The sequence below is a fragment of the Desmodus rotundus genome, chromosome 5 (assembly GCF_022682495.2).
Source record: "Desmodus rotundus isolate HL8 chromosome 5, HLdesRot8A.1, whole genome shotgun sequence".
Lineage (NCBI taxonomy): Eukaryota > Metazoa > Chordata > Mammalia > Chiroptera > Phyllostomidae > Desmodus > Desmodus rotundus.
The window spans coordinates 106,584,181-106,600,595 of NC_071391.1; the positions used below are offsets into that span (position 1 = coordinate 106,584,181).

A 16,415-nucleotide genomic window follows, 5' to 3' on the forward strand; every position below is an offset into this window, starting at 1 on the left:
CGTCACTTTTCTCTGCAAACCTGAGCGGAGTTTAAAAACACAGGTGCACTGTGAACCCAGGGGGTGAGCTGAGGACAGGTCAGAACCCTCTGTTCTCTTGCTGACCTCTCCTACTCTCCCAACAGGGCCACCACTAGGCACAGGGCAGACTGACAGGGAAAGAGGAACCTGGTGCAACCTCCGGTTTCACAGAGAGGCGTTTCCTCCTAAGCTTCGTGCACATTAGCCGGCACCTCATCCCGAAGGGCTGGCCAGTCTCAGTTCCAATTACACCATCCAATCAGCAAGTCAAGTAGTCTGATTTTTACTTTTGACAGTGTAACTCCCACAGTACTAATTTCTAGCGACCTACTTTGTGTTTTTTAAAGTATTGATCCAGAGACATTTGGAGTCACTTTCTGGAGGGGTTCTCCTGACCACTTCCATCTCAACCTGCAGCTACTTCAGAGTTTTCAGAATTTTCCCCAGGACAATCTCATAAAGAGCGAGTCCTGATTTTCTTCCCCTCTCCTTCCTCTCTGCCCATCCCCACCCCTGCTCATGTCCTGTGAATGTGGACACTGATTTAGCTTTGCTGCTGCTAGAAAATAATTCTTTCTCTTCAGGAAGCCAGCAGAATTGGGCTGGCCATCAAGGAGATTCCAGCCAGAAGCAAGGACCACCACCTCGTGCCTGTTTGTCAGATGTCAGAACTTCCTGCAGAAACAACTCCAATTTTTATTGTCCAGTTTTCAATACTCCTGAAAAAAGATAAGATTTTAAATATTATTTAACACTGAAATATGAAATAGAAGGAGAGCTTATTTAGATCATTTTCCATTTATTTGGCCTTTTGGAAGTCTCTGTGAATGAAGAGAGAAGTGACCTCATTTGTGTAGCAAACCTCTGTTAACATGCACTGATGGGACTTCGCAGTAAGAGAGAAAGGAGAGGGAAATATTTTGAAGCGTTGGTTCTATGAGCCAACAGCCAAAACAGGTATGGCATGCTGGGGTGCTTGTCCACTGTCGGCTTTGTGGGTCCCTCCATGTTGCTGTCACTGTCTGGTCTCAACTCTGCGCGAGCTCTGGCAAGGTCAGAACAAAGGCCAGGCTGAGAGCCACCTGCTCCACAAGCACCCCCACATGTTCCAGAACTTGAAACTAAACTCAGACCCAACGACTGCTTTCTTTTTTTTAATAAGGAAATTGTATATTTATTTATTTATTTATTTATTTATTTATTTATTTATTTATTTATTTTTAGAGAGAGGGGAAGGGAAGGAGAAAGAGAGGGAAAGAAATATCAATGTGTGGTTGCCTCTCAAGCGCCCCCTATTGGGAGCCCAACCTGGTGCACAACCCAGGCATGTGCCCTGACTGAAAATTGAACCAATGATCCTTTGGTTTGTAGGCCGGGCCCTCAATCCACTGAGCCACACCAGCCAGGGCAATGATTGCTTTATTTTCAAACACATTAAAATGTACCCGCTCTTAGAATGTGGAAATGAGACTGACGGTGGGGGCCTTTGTGCAGGTCACTCAATTCTGTGGCTCTGGCTAACCATTCTGGCAAACACGCTTCTGAGCACATTTGTTCAAATGCTGCTACTCTGCCCATGGTGCCAGGCAGACAACCGTGGCTGCATGTCAGTGCCCAGCAGGGCTGTCCTAAAGATACTGCCCCAGGACACCTGGCACCAGCTCCTCTCCTGCTCTGCCATCCTTAGTCCCGATAGTCTCAGAGAGCCAGGGCCGGACCCTGATGGACAGGCTGCCAACACAACGGACTTGCCCTGCCACCCTGGGCTCGGTCTAGAAGAGAAGAGAAGCGAACGTGACAGCAGGTGCTAGAGCAAAGGGGAAGTGCACTATGGAGAAGACGAGAGGCACTTGGGGAAGTCACCCTGAAACCAAAGTGGTGGCTAGAGGGGCAAGGGACGGAGCTGGGAGGAGCACTCTGACAGAGGAGCAGATTTGCTGGGTGGCCCAGCATGACAAGTTTTATCAGACAAAATCCAAAAGGCAAGATGGCTCAGGGTGCTGCTTCTAGAGGGACAAGGCACCACAGGCCAGGCTAAGGGAAACGCTGGGGTAAAGAGCATTTTCGAGCCACAAGGGGGGTTCATGGGGAAGTGATCTGACCCAACTGGTACTGAAAAACATCACTGTGTCTGCAGGTGGGACGAGAATGGGGGGTGTGATGAGTGGGGAACTGGAAACAAGGTGTGTAAAACAAGAAAGGTGAGCAAGCCAGAAAAGTGGGTGGTGCTGGAGCTTTCGGTCCGGTGGGCCTCGTGACCTTCCAGGCTTCCTTTGAGATCCTCCCAGCCATTTTTCTAGATTCGTCTGGGGGAGGTGGGTGACTGGAGAGAGAAACTGGGACAGGAACCAGGAGGCAAGGAGGTAGGCCTATCTCTGCCATGAGACCCATATACGCTCCAAGACCAGTCTCAGCCCCCTCTGGGCTTCTCATCTGTTAAACAGGGCATTTGCAGGGCCCCAGCATACATTAATTTCTCTTTAACAAAAAGAAAATGGCCAATGCTAAAAGGAGTAGCAGGTAGAGTGGGCCACAGTGCCACCTAGTGTCCATGAGGGGTGTGCCCCCGGTGCCCTGCAGTCTCAGTTCCCCAGGCTCAGGTCCTCCTTCACTGCTGGTCATTTCCCTCCTTCTTGCACTCTCTCTGACCATGTCTCCAGCTCCCTTCCTCCTCCCACGCCTCTGCCCTTGACCCCCTTTTTCTTCTTTCTCCCCTGTTTGCTATAATCTTCCTGGGAGATCAGCCACACCCATGGGTGAAACTACTCCCATTGTTACTGACTCTTCATTCTCATACCCAGGTCTGCAGTGGGGCCCCTCATCAAGTCTCCAGAGCCCCAGCCCACCATATCTACCTTCTTCGCCCCCTGCTAGCCACTAGCCTAGACCTCAGACTCCAAAGGCAGAAAACGCAGGGCTTCACGCGGAGCCGACACAGCGTTTCCACAGTGCACTTCTGATAGGACCAGCTCACAGGCACCACGACTTCGTTCTGGCAGGTCAGACGATTCTCCCTCTGCAATGTCTCTTACATCCAACTTTTCCACCTATTAAATGGATGGTTGGGAAGAGTGATTCTCCGAAAGCATGGAGCTCTCACAGATGCTGCGGGGCCCTTGACCTTCCTCCACCTGCTGGTCTCTGCCCAGCCACAGCCCCCAACTCCTTGGCCTGCCTTTGAAAACACTACTTGTGTTTTTTCTTTATAGTTAAAATAATACATGTCACTGGAGATACATTTAAACATACATTCTCACAGAAAGACAAAAATAACAAAATGAAAAATCACCCATGTTCCCATCCAGAGGTACCCATTATTAAAAGTTTCATATATTCTCTGAGGGTATTTTTCTATGCATGTGCATACATATAATTTAGACAGAATGATTACATATAGATCAGATTTTACAAATGGAATCATATGGGCTATGTTTGAAATCACCATAATTTATTAAACCAATTTCCTAAGAAAAGACAATTAGATTCTATTAATTTTAATATATGTTTTGGAATTCTTTTAATTTTCTTTTTTAAAAGATTTTATTTACCTATTTTTAGAGAGAGGGGAAGAGAGGGAGAAAGAGAGAAAGAGAAACAGGTGTGAAGGAGAAACATCAATAGACTGCCTCTCACATGCACCCTGCAACCCAGGCATGTGCCCTGACCAGGAATTGAACCAATGACCTTTCGCTTTGTGGTATGATGCCCAGCCAACTGAGCCACACCATCAGGGCTAGATAATTTTCTTAAGAAAAATTTCTTGTAATACAATTATTAGATTAAAGGAATACTTTTTAAAATAAATCTTGGTACATTTATCAAATTGTCCTCCAAAATGGTCATTGTCATTAATACTCCCCTCAACCCTGCAGGAAAGTGTCCCTTTACACGTGGCCTTGACAATGCTGGGTATTGACAACAATTTGATCACAGAAAAATGATACATTCTTTTGCGTTAAATGTATTTGACTCAAATGTTTTTGAGAGACTCAATATGTTTCTATTTTAGTTGACCATTTTTATTGCTTCTAAAGTAAATTGCCTATTGCACTTTGCACAGGTTTTTGTGGGGTGTTTATTTTTTTCCTAATAGTTTTATAAGACCATTTTATATGTTAAAAAAATTATTTGGTTCTACTTCCAAGATGAAAGCATGAGGAGCTCCACAGCCCCTCCCCAGTAAAACAAGCAAAACTGGTGAAAACTATAAAAGATTTTCAAGTGTCTGTCTTGAAATTGTCCTAAGGCAGCGATTTTCAACCAATGCACCACAAGAATTTTTAAAACATGCAGTACCTGACTTTTAGTCAGAGGCACTGATCTCTTTTCCCTTAGATTAACAAATATAAAAAATGACAACAGCCAACACAACAATAGCCATGTGGTGTGAATTAATCAAAATTATACCTATTTTTTTGTCAGATCAACAAAAAGTGTTGTTTTTTTTCTGGTGTGCCACAGAATTTAAGTAATTAGTTTGTGTGCCATGAGATCAAAAAGGTTGAAAATTGCTGTCCTCAAGGCATACAGCAAATGAAGAAACATTTATTCAAGAAAATCTACTAAACTTAGGTAAGGACAGTATAGACCGTGTGGTATTTGAGACACTAACCCGCCCTCAGTCATCTCAGTTTGATGAAAGCTCCATCCAGGTGAGTGAAGCCAAGACAGGTTTCTTCCCCCTCAGCAACTGATCAAGAGTTACTGCATCTCACTAGCAGCGACAGGCTACCAGTGTTTCTCGTCCCCTACAAGGGCAAATTGAAGAGGTGTCACCAGGAGGTTGGGGATTCCTTTCTTCCACCCAACCCCTGCCCATAGAATGGAGGCTGTACCCCCAGACACGGTAGGTGAAGAATACTGGGGCCTCAATCGCCTTCACATGCAGGCTGTAAGAGAGAAATCAGCAGTTCAACAATAGCACCTGGAGACTTTAGTACCCACTTCCAGTCTTGGATAGAAAACTGGGCAGAAGGTCAACAAGGAAATAAGGCTTGCACAACGCTCTACACAGCCTGGTGTAACAGGTGTCTGTAGAATGCTCCACCCAACGAGAGCAAGATATTCATTCTTCTCAAGCCCACATGGAGGATTCTCCAGGATAAAACATATACCGGGTCATAAAACAAATCTTGATAAACTTGAAAGGATTGAATGATACAAAGAATGTTCTCCAATCACAGTGGAATGAAATTAGAAATTAGTAAAAGAAAGAAACTGGGGAAGTTCACAATGATGAGGAAATTAAATAACACTATTGAGTAGCCAAAGAGTCAAAGAAAAAATTATAAGGGAAATTAGAAATACTTAAAATTAATTAAAATGGAGACACATCGTACCAAAACTTGCAGGATGCAACTAAAGCAGTGCATAGAAGATTTATAGCTGTAAATGCCCCCATCAAAACAGGTCTCGAATCAGCAACCTAAACCAAAAAGCAGAAAGAAGGAAATTATGAGAATGAGAGTAGAAATTAATAACACAAAGAATAAAAAAATAATAGAACCAACAAAACCAAAAGATGTTTTTTTGAAACCTAAAACACTATGTTCATTGCAGCATTATTTACAGTAGCCAAGATTTGGAAGCAGCCCAAGTGCCCATCGGCAGATAAGTAGGTAAAAATGTGGTGGTACATTTACACAATGAAATACTACTTGGCTGTGAAAAAGAAATAAATCTTACCCTTTGTGCCGGTATGGATGGACCTGGAGAGCATTATGCTAAGTGAAATAAGCCAGTCAAGTCAGAGAAAGACAAATACAATATGATATCACTTATACATGTAATCTAATGAGCAAAATAAACAAAATAGAAACAGACTCATAGATAGAGAACAGACTGACAGCTGTCAAAGTGGCAGGGGGAGTTGCCCGGCTGGGTGAAAAAATGAAGGGATTAGTCCATGTGCACTTGAAGACAATGAATATTCCGCTGCTCTGGGGTGAATGTTCTGAAGGTATCAATTAAATCCATCTGATCTAGTTTGTCATTGAAGGCCTCCATTACCTTGTTGGTTGTCTGTCTAGAAGATCTATCCATTGATGTCAATGGGGTGTTAAAATCCCTTACTATGACTGTATTACTGCTGCTCTCTCACTTTATGTCCATCAAGATTTGCTTTATATATTTAGGTGCTACTGTGTTTGGTGCATGAATGTTTAAGAGAGTTATATCCTCTTGTTGGGTTACTCCTTTTATCATGATGTAGTGTTCTTCTTTGTCTTTTTCTATAGCCTTTGTTTTAAAGTCTATTAAGTATTGCTATCCCAGCTTTCTTTGTTCATTTTTATGTGCATAAATGTCTTTTTCCATCCCTTTACTTTTAGTCTGCATGTATGTTTTGTTCTGAGGTGGGTCTCTTTTCTTTTTTTTATCCTTACCCAAGGACATGCTTACTGATTTTAAAGAAAGTGGAAGGGAAGGAGAAGAGAAGGAGAAAAACATTGTTGTAAGAGAGAAACATAGATTGGTCCTTTCCTGTATACACCCTGACCAGGTACCGGACCTGCAACCTAGATGTGTTCCCTGACTGGGAATCGAACCTGCTTGCAGGACGACACTCCAACCAACTGAGCCACAATGGCCAGGGCTCAGGTGGGTCTCTTGTAGATAACATATATATGGGTCTATCCACTTTCCTATCTTTCAGCTACCCTATGTTTTTTACCCCATTTATGGTGCATTTAAGCCATTTACATTTAAAGTGATTATTGCTAGGTTTGTATTTATTACCATTTTATTCTTTAAACTATGGTCCTCTGCTTTTTTTGTTTTTGTTTTTGTTTTGCCTTCTTCTTAAAGAAAACCCTTCAACATTTCTTGGAATACTGGCTTGGTGGTAACAAATTCCTTCAGCTTTTCCTTGTCTGGGAAGGTCTTTATTTCTCCTTCAATTTTAAATGATAGTCTTGCTGGGTAAAGTAGCCTTGGTTGTAGGCCCTTGCTCTTCATCACCTTAAATATTTCATACCATTTCCTTCTGGCCTGAAATGTTTCTGTTGAGAAATCAGCTGACAGTCTTTTGATAGCTCTCTTGTAGGTAACTGTCTTTCTTTTGCTGCTTTTAAGATTCTCTCTTTGTATTTAAACTTTGCCACTTTGATTATTTTGTGGCAAATTTGATTATCTTAGTGGGCCTCTTTGGGTTCATCTTGTTTGGGACTCTCTGCACTGCCTGGATGTGTATCTTTTTCCTTCACCAGGCTAGGAAAGTTTTCAGTCATTATTTCTTCAAACAAGTTCTAGATCCCTTGTTCTCTTTCTTCTCCTTCTGGTACCCCTATGGTGTGGATACTGTTACACTTTCTTTATGTTGTCCCAAAGGTCACTTAAGCTATTCTCATTTTTTACTTATTTTTCCTTTTTGCTTCTCTGATTGGTTGTTTTCTGCTACCTTGTCTTTCAAATTTGATATAGTCATATACATAGAAAATCCTACTGAATCCACTTTAAATGATTAAACTCATAGATGAGTTCAGCAAGTTTGCAGGATACAAGATCAATATATCAATGTCAATTGCATTTCAATACAGTAGCTATGAACAAATCAAAAATAAAGAAAACAATTCCATTTATAATAGCATCAACAATAAAAAAAATTTATGAATACAAAAGTACTCTTTTAAGAAAAGAAGGGCAAAACTCACCCTCTTAAACAAAACTTACTTCAAAGTGATGGTAATCATGACAATGTGGTCCTGGCATAAGGACAGACATATAGACCAACGGAATAGAACTTAAAGTCCAGAAATACAGTCGTACATCGACAGCCAACTGACTTTCAATGAGCATTCCAAGTCCATTTAATGGAGCAAGAATAGTCTCTGCAATAAATGGCGTTGGGACAACAAGATTTCCACACGACAAAGAATAAAGTTGGATCCCTATCTCACACTGTGTACAAAAACTAACTCGAAATGAATCAATGGCATAAATATAAGAGTTAAAACTATATAAAACTCTCAAAAGAACACATAAAGGTAAATCTTCATGATCTTGGATTTGGCATTGTCTTCTCAGATATGACACCAAAAGCATAAGCAACAACAACAAATGAATAAACTAGACATCATAATTCAAAAGTTCTGTGCTTCAAAGGACACCGTCAAGAAAGTGAGAACACAACCCACAGGATGGGAGAAGATTTTTGCAAATCACGTATTTGAAAATGGACTTACATCTAAAATATATAAAGAACTATTACAACTAAAAGATGAAAAGACAAATAGCCCAATTTAAAAATAGGCAAAGGATCTGAATAGATACTTCTCAAGAAGATATGCAAATGGCCAATAAGCACATGAAGAGTTGCCCAGTATCATTAGCTATCATAGAAACACAAATCAGAACCATAATGAGATACCCCCTCACGCCTGCTAGGATGGCTATAATAATAATAAAAGGTAACAACAAATGTTGGTGAGGATGTGGAGAAACTGGAGCCCATGTACAGTGCTGGTGGGAATATAAAATGGTGCATCTCGTTTTGAAAACAATCTGGTAGTTCCTCAAATGGTTACACAGAGGGTTACCATATAATCAGCAATTCCATTAGAACTATATAACCAAAAGAAATGAAAACATTTCCACAACAAACTTCCATATATATGTTTATAGAAGCAATATCCATAATAGCCAGAACATGGAAACAACCCAAATTCTCTCAACTGATGAACAGATAAATAAAATGTGGCATTTCCATCCAATGGACTATTCTGTAGCTGTAAAAAGGAATGGAGTACTGATACAACATGGGTGAACCCTGGAAACATTGTGCTAAGTATAAGAAGCCAGTCAAAAAGGACCTTATACTTCACATAAATTATATGATTCAACTTATGTGAAATGTCTAGAATACACAAACCTAGAGAGACAAAAAGTAGATGAATGCTTCCCAGGGCTGGGGGTGATGGGAAGATTGGGGGTGATAGCTAAAGGGTACTGAGTTTTGTTTTGTTTTTGGAGCAGTGAAAATGCTCTATAATTAATTGTTATGATGAAGGAATACACAAATCTGTGAATATACTACCATTGAATTGTACACTCTAAATGGATGAAGTATAGGGTATGTGAATTATATCTCAGTAAAGATGTTCAAAATATGGTTCATGTTTTCTTCATCCTTCTTTTGGCTCAGTAGCCTCCTCAGAATACAGAGCAGCCGTTCATGGCGACTTAGGTGCTGCAGGCCAAAGAGCAGTGATACTCAGCCTCCTTTGCATCCAGCTGAAGCCAATCTCCCAGCCTCACACCCACCTCACCCCAAGGACGGGTCCAGCTGTTCTTTCTGCTGCCTGGATCAGACGGCACTTCTAAAAAGTATCCTGGAACCTCAAAGATTGCAAACAGCTAACCTTGCAGCTGTCACCACACAGCTGCCCATGGAAGACACTGGGAATGGCCTCCAATCTGGCCCAATGTTGTTGCTCTGAGACTCAGGGCACACTTCCCTACAGGCTGAAGAAGTCCAAAAGGTCAGTGGAGGTTACATCATCTCCGTAACCCATAAAAGGGCTCCAACACCTGCCTGTGTGGGGCTTCCAAGGCCAGAGGAAAGACTCTGATGCCTCCCCAGGACAACCCATGAGCCACGTTTCCACTTCTCTGCTTTCCTTGCTACAGAAATCTCCTGTTACCAGGTCACAGCCTTGGCTGGGCCCTGGAGGCTGGGTCAGCTGCCTCATTAGAGGCGGGGGGGTTGCAAAGGTCAGTCACACACAGACAGGCTGATCAGTCTTGCCTGAAGGGGGTCATCAGCAGAAGCAGACTTGCCTGAAGCCAGTGGAGCTTAAGCTCCAGGGGCCTCCAGGAGGCTCTTTCCAATTCCACTGTAGTCTTGTGAATTTATTTTATTGTTATTCTATTTTAGTTGTCCCAATTTTCCCCACTCTGTCCTCCTCCTTCCAGCCCACCTCCCCTCCCACAGTCAATCCCCACACTGTTGTCCGTGTCCATGAGTCATCCATACATGTTCTTTGACTAGGTCCTTCCCCTTCTTTCCACCATTATCCCCTTCCCCTCTGGCCACTGTCAGTCTGTTTCATGTTTCCATGCCTCTGGATCTATTTTTCTTGTTAGTTTATTTTGTTCATTAGATTCCTCTTACAAGTGAGATCATATGGTATTTGTCTTTCACCAACTGGCTTATTTCACTTAGCATAATTGTCTGCAGTTCCATCCATGCTGTCACAAAAGCTAAGAGTTCTTTCTTTCTGCTGAGTAGTATTCCATTGTGTAAATGTACCAGTTTTTGATCCACTCATTTACTGATGGGCACTTAGGCTGTTTCCAGCACTTGGCTATTGTAAATAATGCTGCCATGAACATAGGGGCACACAGGCTCTTTTGAACTGGTGATTTGGGATTCTTAGGGCATATTCCCAGCAGTGGAAATGCTGGGTCAAAAGGCAGTTCCATTTTTCATTTTTTGAGGAAATTTCATATTGCTTTCCACAGTGGCTGCACCAGTCTGCTTTCCCACCAACAGTGCACTAGGGTTCCCTTTTCTATACATCCTCACTAGCACTTGTTGATTTATTAATGATGGCCATTCTGATTAGTGTGAGGTGACATCTCATTGTGGTTTTAATTTGCACCTCTCTAATGGCTAGTGATGTTGAGCATCTTTTCGTATGTCTATGGGTCTCCTTATATGTCCTCCTTGGAGGAGTATTTATTCAGGTCCTTTGCCCATATTTGAACTGGATTGTTTGTCTTCCTTGTGTTGAGTCATTTGAGTTATTTATATATTTTAGAAATTAAACCTTGTCCGATATGTTCTCCCATACAGTCAATTCCTTTTTCATTTTGATGATGGTTTCTTTAGCTATGCAGAAGCTTTTTAATTTGTTGTAGTCCCATTTGTTTATTTTTTCCTTTATTTTCCTTGCCCTAGGAGACATATCAGCAAAAACATTGCTACATGGGATGTCTGAAATTTTCCTGCCTATGTTTTCCTCTAGGACTTTTAGTGTATCATGACTTATGTTTAAATCTTTTATCCATTTTGAGTTTATTCTGGTGTATGGTGAAAGTCAGTGGTCTAGTTTCTTTTTTTCTTTTTTGGCATGGACCAGTCCAGTCCTCCCAACACCATTTGCTGAAGAGGCTATTTTTACTCCATTTTATGATTCTGCCCCCTTTGTCGAATATTAATTGACCATAGAGACATGACCTTATTTCTGGGCTCTCTATTCTGTTCCATTGGTCTATGTGTCTGTTCTTATGTTATTACCAGACTGTTTTGATTACAGGGGCCTTGTAGTATAGTTTGATATCAGGTATTGTGATCCATCTTGCTATGTTTTTCTTTCTCAAGCTTGCTGAGGCTATTTGGGGTCTTTTTTGTTCCATATACATTTTAGAAATATTTGTTCTAGACCTGTGAAATATGGCGTTAAAACTATGGAACACTTCACGAATTTGCATGTCATCCTTGCACCACGGCCCTGCTAATCTTCTCCGTATTGTTCCTATTACAGTATATGTGCCGCTGAAGTGAGCACAATTCCACTGTAGTCTTAAGCTACGTTTTTATGGTTTCTATTTTGTTTTCACTTATTAAGGTGTGTTTTATTGCTCAGAATGTGTCTTGGTGTTCTAGTCTATGTGGGCTATTATAACAGAATGTCATAAATTTAATGACTTTAAGAAACAAAATTTATTTTTTCACAGTTCTGGAGACAGGAAGTCCAAGATCAAAGTGCCAGCAGAATGAGCGTCTGGTGTGGGCGGTCCCCTGGGCCTGCAGGCGGCTGTCTTCTTGCTGTGTGCTCACATGCTGTCTCTTATTATAAAGACACAAATTATATCAGATCAGGGCCCCACTGCTATGACCTCATTTAACCTTAATTACTTCCTTAGAGACCCCATCTCCAAATACAACTACACTGGGGTTAGGACTTCAACATATGAATTTGGAAGGACAGAGGCACTTGAAGAGGGTTCTGTGTGAGCTTGAGTAGAATGTGTGTGTTCAGTCCTCCTGTGTAATTCCTGATTTTCTGCCCTCTGGATCTGCCCATTTGCTCAGCTTTTCTCTTGTGAAGATGAGAGAAATCACCTCTAACATCTTTACATGTTGGAGCTGAAATACCCCTGATTTCCTTTTTTGAGCCAAAGGGAGTTACAAAGGTGAGAAAGTGTAGACGGCCCCTCCCGGCGCCCTTGAGAATGTATGCAGGTGCAATGTCTTCATCCATGTGTGTTGGAGAGGAAAACAGTTGCCTTTGGAATGTGAAAAATAAAGATAAGATGGTAGTAGGGATAGAGAAGAAGAAAGAAATTTCTATGGGGATCATGGGCCTGTGGCCTTGTAATCCACACTACCATTCTTTTAACATTGTTTCTGTAAATAATGACCTATTGACTAATATGTGACTGCAGATAAACAGCCTGTTTTCTTAAGAATTCTAGGAACTAACTTCAAACGTAACAGACTCAAACTTTCAGACATTCTGGCTCTGGGAGATTTGCTGACATTCGACCAGTTGCCTGAACAGACAGTGCTGACTTGCATGTAGTCCCCTCAGTGGAGAACTCTGAATCTCCTTTTGATTCCTTTGTTCTGGGTTTTGTTCTTCCTCCTCCCTCCTTATAAAAATCCCTGCCTGCATCAAATTGTTAAGATGATCCTTGTGACATTATTCCACTCTATTCTCAGACTTGCTAGCTCTTGAATAAACCTATTTTCCTTCCACCAGCTCTTGATTGTCTCTAAATTATTGACTTAAGTGGCTGGCAGCTGAACCTGGGTTTATTGGCCTCAGGACCAGGGACAGAAGGCAGCCTAGTGTTCCCACAAGGCATCCTGAAAGAGGATTTACAAACTCAGAGACTCTGGAGCATCAGCATCAAGGGCTATTGGGCCCTTATGTTCAGTGTGCAGGTTAGATGCCAACCAGTCAGAATTCATAGGGTATTTATAAGATCAGGCAGACAGAATACTCAGTATTGAACTTGTGCCTTATCAGACATAAAAATCTCTACCAGGCACTGGGCCAAGCAATTTGCAAACATCACTAATCCTTACAATAAACCTATAAAGGTGCGTGATATTCCCCACTTCACAGATAAGAAAACTCAGCCCCCAAGAAGAAAGATGACTTACCTAAGCCACACTGCTGACAAGTCTAGAAGCCAGGATTCGTTTCACAGGTGAGGCAACAAAGGTTCAAAGAGGTGACATGATTGCACAAGATCACACAACATGGCAAAGCCCTGGGATTTGATGCTGTCCCTCATGGCATGCAACTTTGCACATGCCCTCCCTCACCTGACCTGTGGTTGGCTCTCCGAGTCTCACCATCCTCAGGGAAGGACCTTGGATCTGCAGAAATCAGGAAATCACAGGAAGGGGGCTCCCAGCCACTGGCCTTGACCACACAGCGATGAGGCAGCCTGGAGAGATCCTATTACTTCCATAGAGATCCACCTGTCCCAAACCAAAAGTTTGTTGAATCTAAGCTGGAATTTGCTGCCAGAACATTAGTGCAGTAATCAGGCAGTCTGTTAAGAATCCCAAAATTGGATGGTAAATTTAATGTTATGTGTTTTTTACAACAACAACAACAATAATAATAAAAGAATTGGGACTTGCAGCCAAGATGGAGGCATAGGTAAATACACTTTGCCTCCTTGCACAACCAAAAGAAGGACAACAACAAATTTAAAAACAAAAAATAACCAGAACTGTCAGAAAACTGAACTGTATGGAGGCCCAACAACCAAGGAGTTAAAGAAGAAACATTCATCAAGACTGGTAGGAGGGGTGCAGATGGGCAGCCAGGGTGGAAAGGACTATGGCAAAGTGGCAGCTGGTGCACATTTGTGTGCAGATAAACTGGAGAACAACTGAGGAGCCAGACAGACCACTCAGGGTTTTAGCCTGGGGAAATAAAGCCTCAAAAACCTCTGCCTGAAAACACCTGTGGAGGTTGAGGCAGCAGCGGGAGAAACTCCCAGCCTCACAGGAGAATTTGTTGGAGAGACCCACGGGGTCCCAGAATGTATACAAACCCACCCACCTGGGAATCAGCACCAGAAAGGCCCGCTTTGCTTGTGGGTAGTGGGGGAAGTGACTGAAAGCTGGCAGAGTAAGCAGCACTGTTCCCTCTGGGATGCTTCCCCCACATACAGTGCCACAAAGCTACCACATGGGTTGCCCCGCCTTGGTGAACACTGAAGGCTCTGCCTCTTACTATGTAACAGGTGCGCTGAGACGAAGAAATATGGAAAGAACAGATCAAAGCTCCAAAAATAGAACTGAGTGAGGAAGAGATAGCCAACCTATCAGACGTACAGTTCAAAACACTGGTAATCAGCATGCTCACAGAAATGGTTGAGTATGGTCGCAAAATAGAGGAAAAAGTGAAGGCTATGAAAAGTGAAATAAAGGAAAATGTACAGAGAACAAACAGTGAAGGGACGGAAACCAGGACTCAAATCAACGATTTGAAATAGAAGGAAGAAATAAACATTCAACCATAATAGAATGAAGAATTCAAAAAAAATGAGGAGAGGCTTAGGAACCTCCAGGACAACTTTAAACATTCCAACATCTGAATCATAGGGGTGCCAGAAGGGGAAGAGGAAGAGCAAGAAATTGAAAATTATTTGAAAACATAATGTAGAACTTCCCCAATCTGGTGAAGGAAATAGACTTCCAGGAAGTCCAGGAAGCTCAGAGTCCCAAAAAAGTTGGACCCAAGGAAGCACACACCAAGGCACATCATAATTACATTCCCCAAGATGAAAGATAAGGAGAGAATCTTAAAAGCAGCAAGAGAAAAGGAGACACTTACCTAGAAAGGAGTTCCCATAAGACTATCAGTTGACTTCTCAAAAGAAACCTTGCGGGCAAGAAGGGGCTGGAAAGAATTATTTGAAGTCATGAAAGGCAAGGACCTACATCCAAGATTACTCTATCCAGCAAAGCTCTATCCAGCAAAGCTCTATCCAGCAAAGCACTTTATCTGCCCTTCCATTCCATTCATTTAGAATGGAAGGGCAGATAAAGTACTTCCAAGATAAGGTAAGGTTCAAGAAGTTCATCACCACCAAGCTCTTATTATATGAAAAGTTAAAGGGACTCATCTAAGAAAAAGAAGGTCAAAGATATGAACAGTGAAATGACAACAAACTCACAACTATCAACAACCAAACTTAAAAAATCAAAAACAAAAACAAACTAAGAAAACAACTAGAACAAGAACAGAATCACAGAAATGGAGATCACATGGAGGGTTATCAGCAGCAGTGGCCAGGGTGGGGAAGAATGGGGAAAAGGGTCAGGGAACAAGAAGCATAAATGGTAGATACAAAATAGACAGGGGGAGGCTAAGAATAGTATGGGAAATGGAGAAGCCAAAGAACTTATATGTATGGCCCATGGGCATTAACTAAGGTAGGGGAATGCTGGTGGGAGGGGGGGGTGCAAGGTGGAGGGGAATAAAGGGAAGGGAAAAAATGGGACAACTGTCATAGTATAATCAATAAAATATATTTAAAAATAAAAGAATTGTGAACTTCATTGCAGCATTGTTGGAAAATGGGGGTGGGGGGGAATTACCTAAATGTCAAAAAATAATAATAGCCAGTGTTCCTTGTATTCTTGCTAAATGACAGGAAATAATCTGAACATTTTTGAGCATTATCTCGCTTAATTCTCTAACATCCTAATGAGGTAGGTACTATTATTATGTCCATTTTTAAATGGGTAAACTGAGGCATGGGGAGGTTAAGCAACTGTCCCAAAGTCACACAGCTAGTGCACAGCAAAGCTGTGATTTGCAGTCTCATTCCAGAACCTGTTTTCCTAAACACTGAGTTGTTTTACTAGGAGTGGGTTATAGATCATGCCTTAAATTTTTTAAAAATTTACCACAGTTGGAATCGTAAAAGGTTTTGTCTTATGTAAAACGGGAGAAATCCAGTTACAAAACGGCATGTGTAAAATTACATTTCATGGAGGTGCAGCTATTCAGGAGCACAACCTTAGAGCACTTAGTCAGATGTGGTATGGGCATGCCTGTGGTCTATGGCGAACAACTTCACTCCTGAACATATATTTTTATCGCAGAGAAATTCTCACACAGGTGTGAAAGGGAGACGTGCATAAGAATGTTTAACACAGCACGGCGTGCGGTCCAGAAAGGACTACTTACAGTTACTTGGGTTTCCTTGACTCTGGCTGCAGTGTGGCCGATGCGCACCCTTTAGCGCGCTGGGCAGTCGTTCTAAGTGGCCGACCTAGTGTAGATGCTACAACAGGGATCTGTCTTAAAATCAAAGAGCTGAGCACAAAAAGCAAATGAAAGAATGAGATCTGTGTCAGCCAGTGTCTAAGGAACAAAGCGGAAAGCACTTTGTTAATTGTAAACATTTCAAACAGA

At 42.0% G+C, this 16,415-nt stretch overlaps 1 long non-coding RNA gene and 1 other non-coding gene across 3 annotated transcripts in view; both read right to left on the reverse strand.

Annotated features, from left to right (window-relative positions):
- Positions 1-1,136: 1,136 nt before the first annotated feature.
- Positions 1,137-16,415, reverse strand: part of LOC123479537 (uncharacterized) — a 29,479-nt gene continuing 14,200 nt past the window's right edge. Inside the window, exons 2-5 of one of the 2 annotated variants that reach the window (XR_006655175.2) lie at positions 13,298-13,456; positions 5,361-5,446; positions 4,634-4,769; positions 1,137-3,068 (exon numbers count right to left, since the gene is read on the reverse strand). This is a non-coding gene — a long non-coding RNA (uncharacterized lncRNA). Of the gene's footprint in view, positions 3,069-3,089; positions 4,770-5,360; positions 5,447-13,297; positions 13,457-16,415 lie in introns of those variants that run through there. The other variant, XR_006655174.3, reaches the window with a different exon arrangement.
- LOC112303143 (U6 spliceosomal RNA) lies at positions 11,422-11,528 on the reverse strand. The gene has a single exon (XR_002974625.2). It is a non-coding gene; the product is annotated as a U6 spliceosomal RNA (small nuclear RNA).